Source organism: Podarcis tiliguerta (genome assembly GCF_965153285.1).
Source record: "Podarcis tiliguerta genome assembly, chromosome: 2".
Lineage (NCBI taxonomy): Eukaryota > Metazoa > Chordata > Lepidosauria > Squamata > Lacertidae > Podarcis > Podarcis tiliguerta.
Window position 1 is genome coordinate 22,706,839 of NC_139535.1, and position 21,110 is coordinate 22,727,948.

At 42.2% G+C, this 21,110-nt stretch overlaps 1 protein-coding gene across 4 annotated transcripts in view; it reads right to left on the reverse strand.

Annotated features, from left to right (window-relative positions):
* The window catches only part of FHIT (fragile histidine triad diadenosine triphosphatase), a 1,035,351-nt gene that overhangs the window by 788,530 nt on the left and 225,711 nt on the right, over positions 1-21,110 (reverse strand). The gene's annotated exons all lie outside the window — the stretch shown is intronic.

Here is a 21,110-nt window from a genome sequence, read left to right on the forward strand (position 1 = left end):
GCAGTTTATCCACCTGTGACAGGACAGCATCACAATAAGCAACGTTTGTCATATGGGCCTCATTTTACTTCTCCTCTTCTTTGTTATCTGGAAGTTGAGGGCTGTAGGGAAATCAGCTCAGCTGTGTTGAGAGGGCCATTGCATGTTCTTCAGATGCAGCCTGGGGGACAGGAAGCGTATAGCACTGCACTAAAAAGGAGTACAGAAACTACACTCCATGAACTCTAGCACATGTCAATATACTGTTGACATAGCCATCATCTTGTCATGATTATCAGTCTTGCCATAATCCTGTTTTCGTTTGGAAAGAGCTGGTCCATAGCTTCGTGGTGTTTCTGGATCTAACACGGTCACTGGAATCTAAAGGCTAGAAAGTGTCCATTTCCGGCTACTGCTAGTTCACTAGGTAAGACCCCTTTTGGACAGAAGTGACTTGGTGGTGGTACTCCATGCTCTGGTAATTTCCAGATTGGGTTATTGCAATCCCCTCGACACTGGGCTGTCCTTGAAAGCTGATCAGAAACTGCAAATGGTCCAAAATGCAGCAGCCACGTTACTGACTGGGGTTCCTTTCAGAAATCATACCACTCCTGCTTTAAAACAGCAGCACTGGTTGCCAGTTCATTTCTTGGCCCCATTCAGGTTGCTGATGTTAGTTGTGTTGCTAAATGACTTCTTAGGCCTATTATCAGACCTTCCAAGTGTCCCTATTTTCCAGGGATGTCCCTGATTTAGAGACGCTGTCCTGGTTTCTGATTTGATCCCAGAATGTCCCGCTTTTCCTTAGGACGTCCCTATTTTCATTGGAGAAATTTTGGAGGGTATGGAGTTATCTGAGCCCCCCCCCCCCAAGCTTTCTGAAGGCAATCCTGTATTGGGAAGGTTCTTTTTAATGTTTTCTTATGCTTTTCTATATGTTGGAAGCTGCCCAGACTGGTTGGGGCAACCCAGTAAGATGTGTGGGGTATAAATAGTAAAAATATCATTATGAAACAGGACATCCCTATTTTCATAGGAGAAATGTTGGAGGGCATGAAGTATCTGAAAGGCTGTCTCCTTCCCTACACACACTCTCTGGTGTGAAGTTCAACATAGGGGTACTCTTGGTAGTTCCACCACTCTCAGATGTTCAGTGGGTGGCAGTCCAGGGAAGGGCTTTCTTTGTGGCTGCCCCAAAGTTGTAGAACTGTCTGATCACAGAGGTTCATCTGGCACCTTCACTATACCGTAAATACATACCTCTTTACCTTGGTAAAGAGTTGCTTGTTTTGCAGTCCCAGGCAAGTTGCAAACACATGGAACTTATGAAGTGTTCAGCGTTTCTCTAGGATGTACTTTAACAAACACAAACCCTTGAACTGCCATTGGCAGAAAGGTGGGAGGTTTATTTGTTTCCTCAAATGACTGCTGAGTCTTCATCTGTGGTAGCAATATATAGCTAGCAACAATATGGAATTCTTGCCCCTAAGCCACCCACTTTTCTTACAAATTGTAATGCCTTGCTTACTGAAAGACTGAGTCCATATCCTTAGGCTTGCTCTGAACCAAAGATGGAGGTGAGCAAGAAAGTAGCTGAGAATAATATCAAGCTGACACTAGTGGAAATTGGCCAAAATGAATTTTACACAGTGAAGCTTCTCCAACACCAATGTAGTGATTTTCTTCTTCCCCCAAATGGGAGAAGGAAAACTTGATCTGAAGATTTGGACGGCTCATGGTAATTCACAAATAACTAGCTGAGTAATGTAGCATCTGCCTGGGATTTGTAAATAAAGAAGGTGGTTGAAATAGCCATAGATTTCCTCTCCAAATGCATTTGTAAGACTTTATGTCCTTGCTGGTTTCAAAAGTATGGTAGGTCTACTCACTTGGAGAAAACATAATATAATTAATGCAGTCTTTCTTAGATCAATCTGCCAATTATATGAATGCATTCAAACAAGCTCCTAAACAAACCATGATTTTGGACGATCAGGAACAAGTGCTGTGCACTGAAATGTTTCCTCTCCCTATGACTTTTCCTTCTTTTGTGTGTAAGGCTTTCATTCCTTAGTTCATGTTTGCATTAAACCACAGTTTGCCATGATACCTGAAACCAGCAAACTGTGGTTTGGAGCAATCCCTCCAACCCGTGGAGAAATTGCTCAAACGAGATTACTGATTTAGAAACGGCAGGTAACGTGGCTTAATTCAAACAGGACACAAACAGTAGCAAAACTCAGAACCTAAGAAAGGTAACTGCATTGCATTGCATATAGCATAAACTACATCAGCAAAGATACAATGAAACGAAATGAAACAATGTTTTAAACTAAGCCCCAGGCATTAAAGGAAGGAAGGGGAGTGAGGAGGAGGAAGGGTTGTGAGCACAGCAGCCCCCCGTGGTTCTCCACTGCCACGTCTTGAGCATTCAATCGATCGGATGCTCAAACACAAGTCTTTTGTGCTGTCAGCTACAGTACCAAGGCCATCTCTGCCTCTTCTTTCTCCTGCCAGAAGGCAAGGAAACTTACCTCCAGGCAAGCAAACAGAAAGGCAGGCAAAGTGGCAGCTGTGGATGTGCTGGCGATGGAAGCCCCTTTGAGGTCTTTATTCATATTCACTTGGAATGAGAACAAAGCCTTGCCCCAATTCAGGCATCCCTAGATCTTCCACTCTGAGTCGTCCAACCCTTGCCACACACTGCTGGCTACCATTAGCTGAGCAGGAAAATAAACAGTGCAAATGGCAGAACATGGAGAAAATTGTACTAGATGGGGAATTCTGCATATTTTTGGGAATATGAGAAGTCCCATGTTACTTAACATTTTGCTGATGTCCTAAGTGTCAGGCATGTGTGGGCCATATAGATGGTGCATCATCAGTCTCCTGCGCCTATCAGTTTGCCTCCAGATCTTTCCATCAACTGCTTGCAGGCATTTTTTCATGCAGCTGCACTACAGACACATAGATAACTTTAACACTGTCAGCAGCATTGCTAATATAAAATTAGTTATTCACGAGATCATGTGCTTGCAGAATTCGACACTCCATAGCAATCCCAAATAGCTGTGCTCGCAATTTAGCATGGCCATGATCATGTTCCTAATGCATTTTTTAAAGAAGCTTAATGTTTTATTTATTACCAAGGAAAATAATTGTCCCCCACCCCATCCCCAAACAGTTATAAGGCTCAAAAAACATAGCAGGGTTTAAAGGAAAAACTCAATTACATTCACTGAATACCCAAAGGAGCCTTTCCAGATTACTAGGTCCATCATATGTATTTTTTAGAATGTCCTAATTGCATATTTGCATGAAAAGACTATAATGATTCCAACAGAGCTGTTATAAGAGGAATGCACTAAAATATCTTGAAATCTAAAAATTCAGATTGTGTCGGCTCCAAAGAACTCTGCAGCAATCCACATTAAAAGAAGTTAAAGACAGATAATGTAGTTTAATACTGTGGTATTGAAACCTTAATGTTATTTAAACATTTGTGTATGCGAGGCATTATTAGCTTACAGATGGGCTCCGGATAGGCTGCTGACATTTAAACCAACAGGGTGGAACATAAATGTTATGAATAACAATGTAAATTTACTTTTTTTCGGCTCTCTGCGCATAATTATGAAAATTATTCAATGCATAGGAATGAGACTTTTCAAAGCTACTGCATGGAATCATTTAATTTGTCTAAGTAACTACTTCTAATGCTCTTGCACATTGCAATAAACATTTCTGATTTAGACTGAACAAATGAAGTGTGAGATATTTTCCCATAAATACCATTGGAGGATCACACACACTGCAAAATTGTTCACTGTACAAAGGCTGGAAGTGCTCTGGGGCAGTTCAATTGATCTATAAGAGACAGCAGTATATCTATTATCATTGGCATTGTAATTTAAATTGTTATTTCCCATCTTTAGTTTACAGCAGGGGGCTCACCCCCCACCTTCAACTTAAGATAAAAGCTAGATAAGTGCCTCCGATCTTCCTTCAGTATTGCTAACACTGGCCGATGTTGGAGGCACTTTTATACTTTCATACACAAGCTATGTATGGAAGGAAGGGTAGAGCAAACAAGACTCTGGAGTCAGAACGGAAAGGTTTACATACCATAAATGTTCTTATGGCCAGCAAGGAATGGAGCTGACAACAAAAGGTTAACTCCTCTTCAGGAAAAAGGCAGAGAAAAACTTTATGTCCTTCCTGAAGAGGAGGAATTTTCAGGACTTGACCTCAGTTTCAGGACTTGACCTCAGCAAATAAATTGCTTATAAACAAAAAGCCATTAGCAGATTACATTGATCACCAACAGAACAGTAGTAAAGAAGAGAGAGAAAGAGAGCGGAAGGAAGAGTCCAAGAGTATCCCTATCAGAAATGCTGCTAAATAATACAAAAGAGATGCATAAACCACCCCACATAATCTGGTTGTTCTAAGATTGCACGTGCAGGCCTGTCTGCTCCACTTCCTCCTGACCAGAAGAACATTTCATGGCATGCCTAAATTTCTGTTCTCGGGCAGCAGGGGGAGTGGAGCAGGCAGCAAAGGTATGTCCAAGAACACTATGGTCAGAATAAGGTGGGAGGGCATCTCTTTGTCATACTTGCTGCCGGAAAAATAACTTTGCAAAGCAAACCTGGTAATCTTTGGGTACCACATGAAGGGGCTGACCCACTAACCACCTTATGGAAAGCTTTTAGTGGTCCGCTGGGCTTATGGATGAAAGAGGGCTGTCATACCCTTTATGGGCAGATGGTGAGCCTGGGCATAATATGCTTGGCAACATGTTCCCTAGCTCCTTTAATGATTACTGACTACAACTCCCCCCCCCCCTCAATGCGCCTCCACCCCTGCTTTACTCAAACTTTTGCCATTGTTTTAAATCACCACTGTCCCCCCTCTCTGCCTTCTGTTCCCATTCTTGCTCCCACACCATGGATATTGCTGCGGCGCAACCTGCCTTCTCTTCCTCCCCCCATCCCACCCTGACTTCATACAAACACGGGATAGTGATGCAGCACTACTAATCCTCCAGTGGGGGCTGCGTGATGACACTCCTACAATTTTGTTATATGGAAGACACATATATATTCAGACACTATGCATATTACCAGAATGTCTTGGCCACAGGTCGTAATCAGCCCTGCTCCTATCCAGCTTCACTCAAAGACAGGGAAGTGAAAGATCAGGTATGCAAAGTGAGCCTTGCATGCCTTCCTAATGTAACTGCAGATGCTACTGTTCTCAGCCCATAATCCATAATGTGCTTAATGGTGTTAATCTGCTGCCATGCTAATTTAATTGCTTTTGCCAGCAGTGGTTTTGTAACTTATTGTTTTCCTCATCGGTATTTCAGGAAAAGTGGTCATCCTTTGTAAAAAGAAGCATTAACACAGCTCTACAGTTTCCTGAAAACTGGCTTTTTTTTTTTTAATGCCAGTTCCAAATAATCAATGGATTATATCCAACCTCTTTGTGAGAGGAAGGAGAGTTGCACTCACAGAAGGGGCCTTTGCATAAGTGGAAGGAGTCCTTCTGTGAACAGAACTCTCCTTCTGTCAAAGAAAGCTCCTTCTGTTCAAAGATGCTCAGTATCACCCCTTGTGTCTTCACATGCTATGGGTAAGAAATGAAGGGTGCTGTGGGGGGAAGCTCACCAAGGAAATCATTAAAGAGGGAGACACAAATAAATCAAAACAAAAAAAAACACCCTAGGCTGGTAGAATTGAAAACGAGCACAATTCCTGAAATCACATATACTTATTACCGCAGTATTAAATCACTTGGTATCACGGAGACAGTGTTAGGCACCAAGAAAGAGATTAGCGTAAACTTACGATCATAGAATAAAATGTTTCCCACTTTGAAAATAAATGTTTCCGCAATGCCTTGGCATTTGCTTAGTGGCAAGAGACCTGTGACAAGATTCCATTCCGGTGGTGACATGAAAAATGGATTAAGATAGATGTCCCAGTGGGGATGTTGAAACCCATTACATCCATCAAGTGCGTTACAAAGACACTTAATACTATTCCTACATTTACATGATCAAATCCTAATGATTGTGAGGGATTTCCCCCCTCTTGAGAACCATTAAGTTTAAACTTACGAAAGCTTGCAGCGCTATATGAATAATATGTGCCTCCTTCTGACAACAATGTCATTATCTGCTAATCGGGCAAATGGATCCTACTGTTTCTCTCTGAAAACATACACACAAAAATATTCAGCAACAGTTCTGGATATCATTAATGGGGTGCTGTATTTTTTATTCTTTAAAAAGATTCTGCCCCAGAATCTTTAACCCCCTGCAAGAGACGGTATTTGTGTCACATTATCCGCAAAGCTTTGATGGAAGCATCCCATAGGAAGTGTGCGTGCTAGCAAAGCAAGGCAAACTATGAAGATGAAAGAATAGCATTCATTTCCACACTTCCTCTTCCTAATGCTCTTGGCTGCTACTGCTGAAGACACCCACACCCACACACAGACACCCACACACACCCAATACTCAGCTCATGGAGGTTGTAGTCCAACAACATTTAGATAGTATCATGTTGGTTACCCCAACGTAACAGCTTGCATGGAGGCTGAACCCACTCTAGGTATGTATGTTTGGCCTCTCTCTCTCTCTGACACACACACACACACACACACACACACACATGAAGAAACATAAAGATTCCTGGGTTCTTGCACACATTTTTTCTTATTAAAATCCACCTAAGTACCTTTTCCTAAATGGAAACCACGATGTTCGCTAATGGTGATTCACATCACCATTTTGTGATGCCATGACCAACTGCATGATGTCAGAATCTAGGTATAAAATGCTACACCAAGTGTAAAGGTAAAAGGTAAAGGACTCCTGGATGGTTAAGTCCAGTCAAAGGCTACTATGGGGTTGTGGCGCTCATCTTGCTTTCAGGCCGAGGGAGCCGGCTTTCCGGGTCATGTGGCCAGCATGACTAAACCGCTTCTGGCACAACGGGACACTATGACAGAAACCAGAGCGCACAGAAATGCTGTTTACCTTCCCGCCGGAGCGGTACCTATTTCTCTACTTGCACTTTGACGAGCTTTTGAACTGCTAGGTTGGCAGGAGCTGGGACAGAGCAACGGGAGCTCACCCTGTCACGGAGATTGCAACTGCTGACTTTCCAATTGGCAGGCCCAGGAGGCTCAGTGGTTTAGACCACAGCGCCACCCACATCTCCTTACACCAACTATATATACACCTGCTATACATATATTGCAAGTGAACACATTCACATGTCCAGGAGAATAACAGCTGCAATATTTCTTTTTCTCTGAGTTCAGTTTTCCTCCTAGGAGCTCAAGATGTCTTTTCCCAAATATAATGCAATTTTGGAGGTTATTTTCACTAATATATGCAAACTTTGCCCCAGTATATGGAATTTTGCACACATTACTTCTCTGGAGAGCCGCATTGCAAAATTCAGAGAAGTGCAAATTGCAAAGGGTGTTTCGGCTCATGCATTGTTTCGGAAAGTGTGAATTAGGTAAGTTCGCTTTAAAAATGCATTGCAGGGGGGTGGATGAGATGACCCTCAGGTCCCTTCCAACTCTATGATTTTATGATTCTATGAAATGTGAACTGTATCAAATCTCTCCCCCATCCATACTTAGGATAAATCAAAACGGCAGCGAACAATGAATAATACTACATTATATAAATTGTTATCAGTTTGGGGTTTTTTGGGGGGCCAACAGTTTAAAGTAAAAAAAAGAGAAGCCTTTTTCATTTCCAATTTTGCCATACTTGAACCTGCCCGCTCTGGGAGGAATAATGAAAGCATGTACAAAAAGTGGGCTGCCTCAAGCACTAGAATCCATTTCCAGTGACTACGTGGAACACATTATTTCTCTGGGTTTTCTAAGCAGTCCAGTTTTATCAGAAGAAGCAGTGTGTGCCAGTACAAAGTGACTAGATTCTTCCATTAGGGAGATAGGAAGGGAAAGAATAATAATTTCATGCTACCGTATGAACTTGTCTCCCACTTGCCTTAAGTTGGTCTGCAGGAGGTAGCAGAACAAACACCAAACCACTTCCGTCTGCAAGTGGTGTTCCCCTATGCAATATGCGCATTTTGAGTGTTCCTCTACACAAAACCTACTCCCTGCAAGTAGAAAACCATGCTGGGCTGGAATTTTTCTACCTGTAATGCTAGGGTTTTTAATCGTTTTTTAAAAAAACTCATATACATATATACACATAAATTTTATTAGTTTTTTTTACATCATTTTCAACAGTAATTAAACATACTTTGACATCTTATTCAATTTTTTGACTTCCATCAATCCTCTCTGAAAATTTTCCAATCTAATCTCTCAATATGCATTTCTTATCTTCCCTATTACATTTCAAAATCATAACCAATACCTCTATCTTTTTCTACTTTGTAACACTTCGTATATTTCTCCTTACAAAACTTCTTGTAGTCCTACTAGCGTAATTTGTTGATTACAGATGCTCTTCAAATAATTCATATACTTCTTCCAATCTTCTGTCAATCTCTGGTCCCGCAGGTTTTGAATCCTTCCTGTCATTTTGTCCAATTCTGCATAGTCCATTAATTTCGTCTGCCATTCTTCTTTCGTCGGAATTTCTTCTTGTTTCCATTTCTGAGCTAACAATACTCTTGCCGTAGTTGTTGCATATAAAAACAATTTAACATCTTGCCTATTAATGTCCTGACCTATAATACCAAGTAAAAATGCTTCTGGTTGGTTTCTTTAAAACTCTTGACAGGAACAGGACACCCCCCTCTCCTGAGTCGAAGGGGCCAAATTCAAACGTATTTATGAGGAAGTGCTCTAGAGGTGTGGTCACACCAGAAATAATTGCAGGCGATCCTAGGCACCCCTTTCTCAACATGAAAAGGTATAAAAAGAGGTGAAAAAAAGTAACCAAGGCATTTTTATTTATTTAACAAAATTATATACAGTGGTGCCTCGCAAGACGAAAAGAATCCGTTCCGTGAGTCTCTTCGTCTAGCGGTTTTTTCGTCTTGCGAAGCAACCCCATTAGCGGATTAGCGGATTAGCGCTATTAGCGGTTTAGTGGCTATTAGCGGCTATTAAAGGCTTAAGGGATTAGCGGATTAGCTGCTAAAAGGCTATTAGCAGCTTAGTGCCTTAGAAAAAGGGGGTGGGGAGCGAAAAAAAATTGCAGGAACTCACAAGACATTTTCGTCTTGCGAAGCAAGCCCATAGGAAATTCGTTTTGCGAAGCACCTCCAAAACGGAAAACCCTTTCGTCTAGCGGGTTTTCCGTCTTGCGAAGCATTCGTCTTGCGGGGCACCACTGTACTTCTTGTCTATGATAAAACCTCTACAGCTCTTGAGGAGGGGAGGTGAAACAACATGCATGAACACAATGGCTAGAAACATGGTTCAGAAGGGCCATGAGTAATTCAACCACAGCCTGGTCCTCGTCCTTTTTTATTCAGAAGCCAGCCATTTCCATTAGGATTGCCTCCAATGGAAGTGCGCTTGGGTACTGCAGCTTTAACCATTTAAGAAGTTTTGATAATTCACAAGATGTGAATGGTGGGGAGAGAAAGATGGAGAGACATTCACTTGTTCCGTCTTGATTATTACCAGTATGTTCAAATGCAGAGGAGAGGATTTCAGTAACAGAAACAATCGTTGATATCAGCTGGGTAAGTTCAACCTTTACGGCAACAAACAGAGGGGTGAAGAGGGAGCCTGCAAGCGGAAGGTCATGGTCCAAAATCACAAGTGCTTCATTAGAAGACTGCAATTCCCAGTAATTAGGGAAATGTAAAATACTGTTCCAAACTGATTGTATTTATACCCTGGCAGATGGCGTTTACTCAATTAGCATTACAGCTTTGTTCTTTGAAAGAGATATAGGCCAGAAAGAGACATGGCCTTAAGCAGTGCTTTTTTCTGGGGGGATGCAGGGGTACCCCTAAACATTTTGTGAATCTAATGGGAGAAGAAACTAAAAATGTATTTAAAGAATTAGTTTATTCTGCAGCACGGTGAATCGTCAGTTCCATTGCTACCCCCGATGGCGGCTTCATTTCCTGTCATGCTGTTTCCTGAGTCTCAGACGGAAGCGAGCGTTTAATGTGTGAAGTAGGAGTTGGACTCTAGCACAGTGATTGGTCAGTTTCGTTGTTACCACCTTCGATGGCGGCTTCATTTCCTTTCCCAGTGTTTCCTGAATCTCAGATGGAAGCATGTTCTTTGTACTTTTGCCCTTTTACTGTATTTATTTCCCCCGATTTGAACTATAAAATGGTGATTTTCTTGAGTCAAAATGAGAGTATCCATAAACATATTTTTTGGGGGGGGGAGCACTGGTCCTTTCTTTCATCCAATATGATCTAACTTTTCTCCAAAATTCCTGTGCCACAGTGAAGCATCTGCTCACACCATTCCTCAGTGGTTGCATTAGGACTATGGTTTACCTTTATGAGACTATACTTCGGTGAGCCTCATATGAAGAGCCCCGATGGAGCAGAACCCTCCCCTGTCCTTAAATTCCTTGCCGAACATCAGATTTGAAGCAGCAGCTTACCATTGGGGGTAGATTAGCTATTCACAAAAAGTGTCAAAAGCCTTAATAAGGTGCATCAAGTTAATGACCAACTTTTGCCTTTGTTATATTTTGAAAACATGATTGCCCCAAAATCTTCTACAAAGAAAAAACAAAACCCCTGCATTACTTTATCTTTGCTGTTATTTTCAAATGCAGAAGACACAACCTTTCCCTCTATCCAACACCAGTCCCAATTGCCATATACTGATTTCCGCAGAGCAAAAATACTGCATTTTTTTCGTGTATAACACACCCCCATGTATAAGACGCCCCCTATTTTTGGGGACTCCAAATTAAGAAAATGCGGGGAGATTGCCAAGAGTTGTTGAGCTTTTTTGGGAGGGGATTGCCCACGGTTTTTGAGCTTTTGGGGGGGGGTTGCCTAGAATCGCTCACCCACCAGACCAATGCTGACAATAGCGTGTGCACCCATGTTCTGCCCACGTCTTCAGCGCCTGCATGGGCTGGGCGACGGGAGCACCTTCACCAAATTTCCAAACGCAGGAACAACAAAACAGCATTCCTGAGGAATAGGTCCTGGTGCTGTGGACTCACATCTGCTCACGTGAGCACGCAAACTCAGTGGAGTAAACGGAAACAAAGCTGTGGAGGTTTTGTAGCATACCTAATTTATTTATCCTAATTAAACAAATAAAAGAACATAACAAACACGTACAAGAGAAACAGCTCTCATACAGCCATCGTGTCTCTAGACAGATCAAAGGAAAAGTCCTGCAGTACTAGAGACAGAAGTCTCGAAGTGTAGCTTCCGCCCCCTCCTTTCTCACAGACTAAAAGTAAAACAACATGATCAGGTGATCCTTGCAATGGGAGGGATGAAAATACTGACAAAAGTCACCAGTCGACTGCCCACTTGCTGCCAGCAGCCACCAATCGCCCGCCCAATTGCTGCAGCACCAGCCTACCGACAGCAGCCCTTGACACAGCCGCCAATCACCCGCCCTATCACTATTGACAATCTCCTGTGCGTAACAGCAACCAATCACCAGTCCACCCTCTGCACTCTCCATGTATAAGACAACCCCCAATTTTTTACATAATTTTTAAATTTAAAAACCTTGTCTGATACACGGAAAAATTCGGTAGATTCAACAGGGGTGGGTGGAGCCTCATAGGCTGCTTAAAAAAATTAATCTTTCTGCATTAATGCAATCACAGCAACATCACAAACTGGCACCCAACAGCAACAATAAAATTTTGAGAGAGTCATGGAATCAAAGACAAAATAAACACAGAGCGTTCTTCCAACTACATTTATTCCATAAGATACTTACATTTCTGGTGTGTTTCCTTGGTCTGAGGGAATTGACAGTGTTTTGCTAGCAATAGAGAGAGAAGATATCACGCTGCTAACTGATCTCTTACTAAAACCTAACAGCATAAAGCTTTAGCATAATTTATTAGAACAATTAGAATGCATCCTTGTCTTCTAATTAGATTATACTTTGTAGTGGTAATTACACTAGACAAGAGAGAAGAATAGTTTCAGATTTCCAAAATCATCTGTAGACTACTTGAGGAGTAAATGATCAATAACACTAATCTAGTGGAACACACATTCCCAGAAAGAGATATTTTATCATGATGGATCCACTAAATAATCACCATTGTTTCTCTAAGTCCGTGTAAGTCTCATCCTCTGTAAGAAATGCACAAACACAGAGGATTACCTCTGAAGCAACTGTCATACATCAAGAACGGCAACATCTGCACTCAGTTTCAACTTAACTGCATTAGTATTGTTGTTTCAGCTCTGCTGAAAAGAGTGAGGTCAGTCTGTGTCTATTTCACCACTGAGAATCAACAGCAGAGCTGTAATTCCACTAAAAGTCCTGCATGCTATCACTGCCTAAACAAGACTGGGGTCCCTAAACACAGATTCCTAAGACAGTTCCTGTATCTGTTCCAAGAGTTGCAGAAGTGGGGCTTATGCTTGATAAACTATAGTTAGCAGCTCTGGACCGAGCAAAGATCTTCACCCCCAGTTTGAAGTTGCCCTTCAAACTACAGTGGTTCCTTGGTTTAAGAACAGCTTGGTTTATGAACAACTTGGATTAAGAACACTGCAAACCTGGAAGCAGGTGTTTTGGTTTGTGAACTTTGCCTTGGAATAAGAACACGTTCCACTTCCTGTTGAGTGTATTCCATTTGTAAATTGAGTCCCCCGCTGATATGGGAAAGCAGGCCTTGGTTTAAGAATGCTTTGGTTTAAGAACGGACTTCCGGAACGGATTAAGTTCGTAAACCAAGGTAGCACTGTACCCAGTTTAAGATCACTGTTTGTTCTGAAGCCAATAACCACAGTTTCCCAGTTCAGAAAGAATGGAAAACTATGATTAACAGGAAACTTCTGAATTTCAGTCAGGCAGCTATAATCATCTTAATGCAGACATCGAGTGGAAAACAAATGTTGGCCAAATCAGCATGCGGTGCAATCCTCTACAGCACTTTACTCAATCCACTAAGCTTTTGCAGACCCCAGTGGAAAGTCAGTTGGAGAGAATCAGATGGAAAGTGGACTCAGGATCTCCAAACCAGAATAGCTACAATGCCCATGTCAGATATTGGAGCTGCTGGTTCTGTAGCATCCTTACAGTGGAGACATTATGTCATTTAAGTTAGTATTTAAGATAGTAGGAAAATAACAAAGGATGTTATAGTGAATCATCACCAGCCAAGCCCGTCCATTTAGGAAAATAATGGATTCATCGGAACAAAATGGGATGAGCACATGTAGGGGAATTAGGAATACACCAAGAGCTCTCTTAAACATTTATGACCTCATCTATTACAGCGGCACGCAGATTTGTGAGAGCCATACTTGGTGCTGGTTCAATCACTTAGCATTCTGATAATCCTGTGCACGTCATACAACACTGAATATTAACAGTTAGCATGCAAAGCGGCATTAAGCCACCCAGTACAGATATCTAAAAGCCAAGTTTTTAACCCAGGTTTTCCAAATCCTTGTCCAATGAGTTGAGCAATTAATTCTCTTTCATTTTGCAATTATTACCATGACCCGTTGAATGATCAGGGCACAAATGAATGTACACTAATATTAATGCCTCTGAAATGAATGTGCGCTAGGTGCACACAGCCAAAGATGAGGCTAGTGAATTCAAATCAGTATGTGAAACTGATCCTCCCAACTGCATTTTATTTTATTTTATTTTTCTTGGTGGCCTCGCTCTACCCCTTGGCATTCTGCCAGACAACATTCCCACATCCTCCAATGTTCTCTTCTCGCCCATTGCCTAAGAGCTCAATGGTCCACTACCTCGTTCTTGGTCTCTGCACCTTCAGTCCCCTTAACTCTGCCTCTGATCTATAGCTCCCTTTTGTCGACAGGATATGTTCACTTTTTATACGGGGAGCCAGGTTAACAATCCACTCGAGGGCCTACCTTTCTTATGGCTTTTGGTTGCTGGAACAGAAAAGGCATTAAAACCTGGAAATTCAATGTGACGTGATGACCAGGTTTCTTGTAAACAGACTATATCATGCACCCTTATTAACTTTGTGAAATCAGGGAGACATAGCTTAGAAAACTAACCCTGCCACATTCCATGATAACAGCTGCAGAGAGGAATTCTGCACCAGGTTCCCAGCCGTGGCAAGCTAGGTGCATATCAGAAGGTTGACTATCACTTAAAGCCCCTGATGTATTTCCTCCGCTACTCCGGGGCATTATTAATCCATGGACCCTGGTGACATTTGCTAAGGCAATTGGGGGGTCTTCGTCGAAGACAATTAAATCTGTCTCTGTTTGTCTGTGTGTCGCATTTCCCTTGGGAGGAGCGTCACTTGGCGATGGCTGATCGGGTTCCAGCCGGGGTAATGGATGGTGAATTTCAAGATTAACCAAGGGGCTACTGGAGTGTCCTGTCTTTGACTTATCTAGGTTGGGCTGGCGTTCTTTATGTAACTGGTCTTTTTGCTCTAAAGTTTTCCTCTTGTGGTGTAGTGGTTAAGAACGGTAGTCTCGTAATCTGGGGAACCGGGTTCGCGTCTCCGCTCCTCCACATGCAGCTGCTGGGTGACCTTGGGCTAGTCACAATTCTCTGAAGTCTCTCAGCCCCACTCACCTCACAGAGTGTTTGTTGTGGGGGAGGAAGGGAAAAGAGAATGTTAGCCGCTTTGAGACTCCTTAAAGGGAGTGAAAGGTGGGATATCAAATCCAAACTCTTCTTCTTCTTCTTCTTCTTCTTCTTCTTCTTCTTCTCCTTCTCCTTCTCCTCCTCCTCCTCCTGCGAGGGAGTGTTACAGCTGGGTGCATGACACGTATCTCCCTTTTCTCCTTGCTTCTCCTCCCACTCAGCTTCCCAGCCTTCACTGGCCTGGTCAGCCCGTGATGCTAAGCCAAAACGTGTGTGTGTGTGTGTGTGTGTGTGTGTGCACTTGGGAGGAAAAATCACAGCCACTTTGCTGCTCTCCACTCCTGCTGCCTCAATGCTACCCAGAACTAACCCATGGTTTAGATTGGTGTTTATGACAAATCTTGAGCTCTTGGTTTGTCTCATTCCAAACAATGAGCTGCAACCAAGATTTGTGCTTCACTTAGCACTGCATTGCAGAGACTCCTGCATTGCAGAGAGTTGGACTAGATGACTCTTGGGGTCCCCTCCAACTTTACAATTCTATTATTCTATGATCCCTTTCTTCAGTGTGCTTTTCGGCAACATCCCACTACTGACAGCTCCCCCCTGTGCGACTAGAATGCTCACAAGATGAAAGATGCTCAGTCAAGGGGATGGGGGACTCAGCAGATTTTAAGATTCCTTTTTTAAAAAATTGCATCAAATGCCAGTCTAAAAGAAATTCCTCTACAACAGTGTAATCTCTGCATCTATTCAATTTTTTAACGTATGAACATTTGCCTCTACAGGATAAAACATGACACCCAATTTGTGTTTTGTTTTGCATACAAGGTTGAATGAAAAGGGTGGAAATTTTAATCCTTTCTAATAAAATCAATTGAAGTCTTTCTGCCATACCCAAAGGGATATGGCTTGCAGAAAGAACACTAGGATAGATATATTAGGGAGGAAATCCTGAAATGGTCTCTGACATTGCCAGTTGAAACAAAAAGAAAACACTCTCTCACATCATGGTTTTTATAATTTATTGCCAGGAGGATGAACTCTTATTTTGGAAGAATTTTTCCTCCGACTTCAAATCTTTCAGTCCTGATTTGCAATTGATGTGCTGGGAAATGCAAGCAAATGGCTTTCAAGTCTCTCCATTGAACTGCACTATACCCACACCTTGATGCTGTGGGATGTGAGCATTCATAAATGCCAAAACTTCACCTAGGCATTTAGTCTCCTTAGATCTGAAACGTAAAAGACCCACCGATTCTTTTAGTGCAGAGGAAACATCGCGAACAGATGCCTCAAGCATCTCTAACTACTGTCTGTTCTGGTTCTTTTGTTAGAACGAACATTCTTGTTAGAAAACTCTTGAAGATACACACACACAATGCTTTGAATGCATTGGTGAGGCAGAGGACTCCAATGGAATGTAGGGCCATGCTGTTTAGCTCCTCTGTTGGAACTTTAGCATATCAGGGCAAATATTGGAGAAAGGGGAGAATAAAGCCAAGCTGTTGCTCAACTAAACTGGTCTATGGGCTGCTCAACAGTATTCAAGACCTGAAATCTAACATCACACCACGGTTTTGTCCTCCAAATCAACACAACCCTAAAATTACTTTTTAAAAAACCAAAAACCTGAATGGCAGTACCATTAAGAAGTGCATTGCAAGTCTTCATTCTGCAACTATGCCAGCTGTTTAATTCAAGTTGAAAAGGGATGCTCGCAGCCCCCAAGGATTAAAATCAAGGACACCTAGAGCGAGGGGAAGAGTGAAAACCTGCCTGAGCTATTGATAGCGCAACCCGTTTCCCCAGATGGGCTGCATACAGTTCTTTGAAAGCTTTGTAAAATTCTACATTTGTTTTCAATGGAGCGAAAAGAAAGGCATTCGTGAATTTCCCACGAGGCTAATGCAAAATCTAAAGTCTTCTGCGATAAGCAAATAGAACATGTCACAGACAGTGCAGAGTCAGAGGCAATCATTTAGCCAAAGAAGGGACAGAGAATAACGGTGTCAATTTATTTATTTATTAAACGAGGTTGTAGAAGCCATGGCGTATTGTACATCGGTGTGATATGCCTGTAGACCTGTAAAACAAACACCCACATAAATCGTATTAATTGCACAGAGATTAATAATAAATTCCTATGTCTTTTCTCCAAGCTTTAAGGTCTGCTGTTCAAGCTCTGCAGCAAGAAATAGTGTCCGTAGCATAAAAATAGATCGGCTGGTGAAATCGGAAGCATTATGGTCCATGAGCAAGTGAAGTCATATTGTATGAAATGCAGAGGACAGAGGAGTGATAATGCCAGAGGCAGGCTGCAGGGCAGAGATTCAATCTCACTTCAAGGCTTGATTTGGAGCTTAGCAAAAATGGACTGACACTATGAGGCATCAGTTGGCTACGCGAAGGACAACTTGCATTGTAACCTGTTGTGTATAGTCTTGAACAAGTTAGCAATTATGGTATATTGAGCAATTGGCATCCTGACCTTACTAGTGACTGACAATTATTAGATGGTAATTTGCACTAGGTGCACTTCCAGCTACTGTATTGCTTTGCAGCGGGAGACCAACATAGAATCAGCGAGTTTTATGCCCCACTGTGCTCGATGAATGCGGCTTGAGAGCATAGGAAATGGAACACGTACGGCAACATTCTAAGTCACAGGCGTATAAGACAACAATGATGCATTGCTATTCTTGTAAAACTGTAAACTGGAAGAGTCTGACAAGACACCAGGATGTAAAAATAGGATGTGGCATCATTAGAACATAAGAGCCCTGCTGGATCAGACCAGTGACTCACCTGATCCTACATCCTGTTCTTACAGTGGCATTACACCAGCAGCCCACAAGCACAACCTGCGTTCAACAGCCACTCTCGCTAAGTAGAAGGAGCAATTCTGAAAATTTAAAGGCAATCCTTATGGTTTGTTGGTGCAGTACACCTGAGAGCAGAGAAGTTTCATTTCATTTGATGCGTTTTATTTTTGGTAATGCCCGATAAAAATAAAATGAAAATGAAAACCCCTAACAGCTAGGTGTTGTCACACGGACTAGGTTTATGATGCTGGGAGTGGGACACAGGGTCACACATTTCCTCCCCCTCTTGTCCTTTTCTTCCTGGGAGCAAAATCTAGGCTTCACTGTGAACCACAATTAAGCATTGTGCTAAAATCAATGGGCTGGATCCAGAAAAATGCTAGTGGAGTTCCACTCATGTAGAATGCTCCCCCTCCCCATTTCCACAATCTGTGCTTCAGTCTGCATCACTCCCCCCCCCCCCAAAAAAAAGACCACCCATGAGAGTCTGGGGATCCTCAAGATCAATACAAAATGTGGACTGGAGGCAGAACTGGTGGGATCCTGGCTCCTATCAGGAACCCTAGTTTGGGGGGGGGGGGGAGAGGTGTCTGAACTCACCATGAACGCTTCCCTCGTTCTCTTAGAATGGCAATGGCGCCCACCTGAGAGGGGCCGGAACTGAGTTCTGGCAAGTTCCTACTGGGGCAAAAAAAAACCTTTACTCACCTAACATTTGATGGTTGTTAAAACTGGAAATCAGCCCTGAGTGCTCACTGGAAGGACAGATTGTGAAGCTGAGGCTCCAATACTTTGGCCACCTCATGAGAAGAGAAGACTTCCTGGAAAAGACCCTGATGTTGGGAAAGATGGAGGGCACAAGGAGAAGGGGACGACAGAGGACGAGATGGTTGGACAGTGTTCTCGAAGCTACCAGCATGAGTTTGACCAAACTGCAGGAGGCAGTGGAAGACAGGAGTGCCTGGCATGCTCTGGTCCATGGGGTCACGAAGAGCCGGACACCACTAAACGACTAAACAACAACAACAACAACAAAACTGGAGAGGATTCTCTTCATCCTGCAACCCACCTTGCTGAGGAGTATGCCCACACCAGGCCGAAGAGGCAGAGTTGCTTGCTTTGCCCCTACTTTCTTCTTTATTCCTTGCTTTGCTCTTTTCTTTTTCAAGTATTAAAAAAAACAAAACACCCCTCATTGGAACTGTGGCATATTGATTCTCAATAATAACCATCTTAAAAGTGCAAGCAAAAGCCTCTGTCTCCATTGAAATTACACTTATACATTCCCGATGATCTACACAACAAAGCAATAAAGCCATAAAACGCCTGTCAGTTTCTTTATGACCTTATGTATAATCCACATAATGTAAACAGCAGGCTTATGCGCTCTCTTCTTCTGTACATCTTTATTTCAGATTACTTCACTGAAGCATTAAAAATGGGTTAGCTCTTATGTATTTTAATGTATCAATTGCCTCCTTTATGGCTGCTAAATTATTTAAGTGTTTGTATGTACGGCGAAGTTTTTTCTGCTCATTCATCTTTGGGGGAATATAATGGCTAACAATACATGATACATGATCTTATCTAAATGTAACAATCCAAATTCCCATTCTATTTCTTCATGGTTTTCATAATATTTTTTTCCAAGTACACAGAACAAGGCGTAACGGGCACTATGAGAACATGGAACAACACTGTTTCATTCGCCTCGACAAAAACACATCAAAATACATTCTCCTGTCATATAAGGTCATATAAGGTCATAGAATCATAGAATCATAGAGTTGGAAGAGACCACAAGGGCCATCGAGTCCAACCCCCTGCCAAGTAGGAAACACCATCAGAGCACTCCTGACATATGATTGTCAAGCCTCTGCTTAAAGACCTCCAAAGAAGGAGACTCCACCACACTCCTTGGCAGCAATTTCCACTGTCGAACAGCTCTTACTGTCAGAAAGTTCTTCCTAATGTTTAGGTGGAAACATTAGGTCAACTATTCAGGTCTGGTTGCTTCTCATCTTCAAGGAAGGGGCCAAGCAGCTCTCATTTCCCTTCCATCCATGGCTATAGCTAGGAAGGGGAAGCCATCAAAATATTGCTTCCAGTCACAGCAACTGAAGCAGACCCACAGAACCAGGCTTCATCCTTCTGAAACACATTAAGTTCCAAGTAACCATGACTGGGGTATGATTGTTTCATGCTGGGAACGAAACTGCTTCAGTCCTCATGATGCAAACGCGATTTTATTTCATTTTTTAATGCACCCTTCCTACTGTGGCTTCTGCATCACACAATAAATAGAAGCCCAACTCTTTCGAGCATCCGAAACCAGGCCTTTTCCATCCTTGAAAACATTTTTCTCAGAGCCTTTTTAGCAAATGCACCCAGTGAAAACTTTTATATATCAACTGTGAGATGCAGTCAGACCTCAGGGGCTTGTACAAAAGCCTTTCAATCTTTTTTACAGATGTTTTCCTTCACTGCTTTAACATTTATTTAGATTTACAGTCCATGCTATCTCAAAGGACTACGGATGGGTAGCAGAATTTTTACTTGGGGGGAAAAAAAGAGACAGGCTTCTTGTTCAGTCTCCTGTCATAGACATGCTTTAGCTCGATTTTTAAAGGGCTGCAGAACCTGATCTAGTTAGAAGAACAAGCCATCTCAAGACTGTTGTCCTTGTGAGAGACTTTTAAAAGTCTGATTGATCAGGAAGTGAAACTGATCATCTTGAAAGACTTTGGGTACAATCCAGCCAAAGCATCTTCAAGTCCCATTGATTTCTGCAGGAGAGTTAAGCACACAATTAAATTCTTCTGTTTCAATCAATGGGACTTCAAAGTGCTAAACCATTGCTGCTATTATGTTCCTGAGCACAGTATGACATGCGACAAGCTTAGAACACTCGTACAGTTCTTCCCATTTAGGCAACCAATCATTCCTATTGCCCAAGCAATACTATTATCTATTATTCTGTTTATTTTGCTCTCTTCCTCTTTGAATACTAGACCCACATATGGCATACCAAAATCAACCTGTTTGTGTCTGTTGTACAAATGCATTTCTGGAAGCTGTAACTGACTTGGTAGCCCTAATCTCGGTGGTGATCTTCCTGGGACATTGCACATTTTGTGCATTAAACATTATGTTCCCTTGCCCCATACGCTATTGATTTTCTTTTATTGTTGTTCTGCCGTTTACCTGGCTTTCAGTAACACATCAAATCCCTGATGCAACTGTGCACAATGCTGCCATATCCCTCACACTGAAGATATAAATGACTGCATACAATTGATGCCATTCATTCCAATTACAAGCCCTTAAGGTTAATAAAGTCTGAAGTATTCACGGGAGAAAATTTACTAAGGTATCCAAATGAAGGGTGTCTGTTGCTGTTTTCTTATAATGAAAGTAGTTTCTTACTGAACAGAAATAAATCATCTGTTTCTCATTACATGCCACGACTTAGTTTGTTGCAGCTGTTCTTGTTGCTCCAATTTTCCTTCCTGCGGATTCCACTTCATAATTGGAATGCTATTTAAGTTTAAAGAAGGGGATTGCAGGCCCACGAGT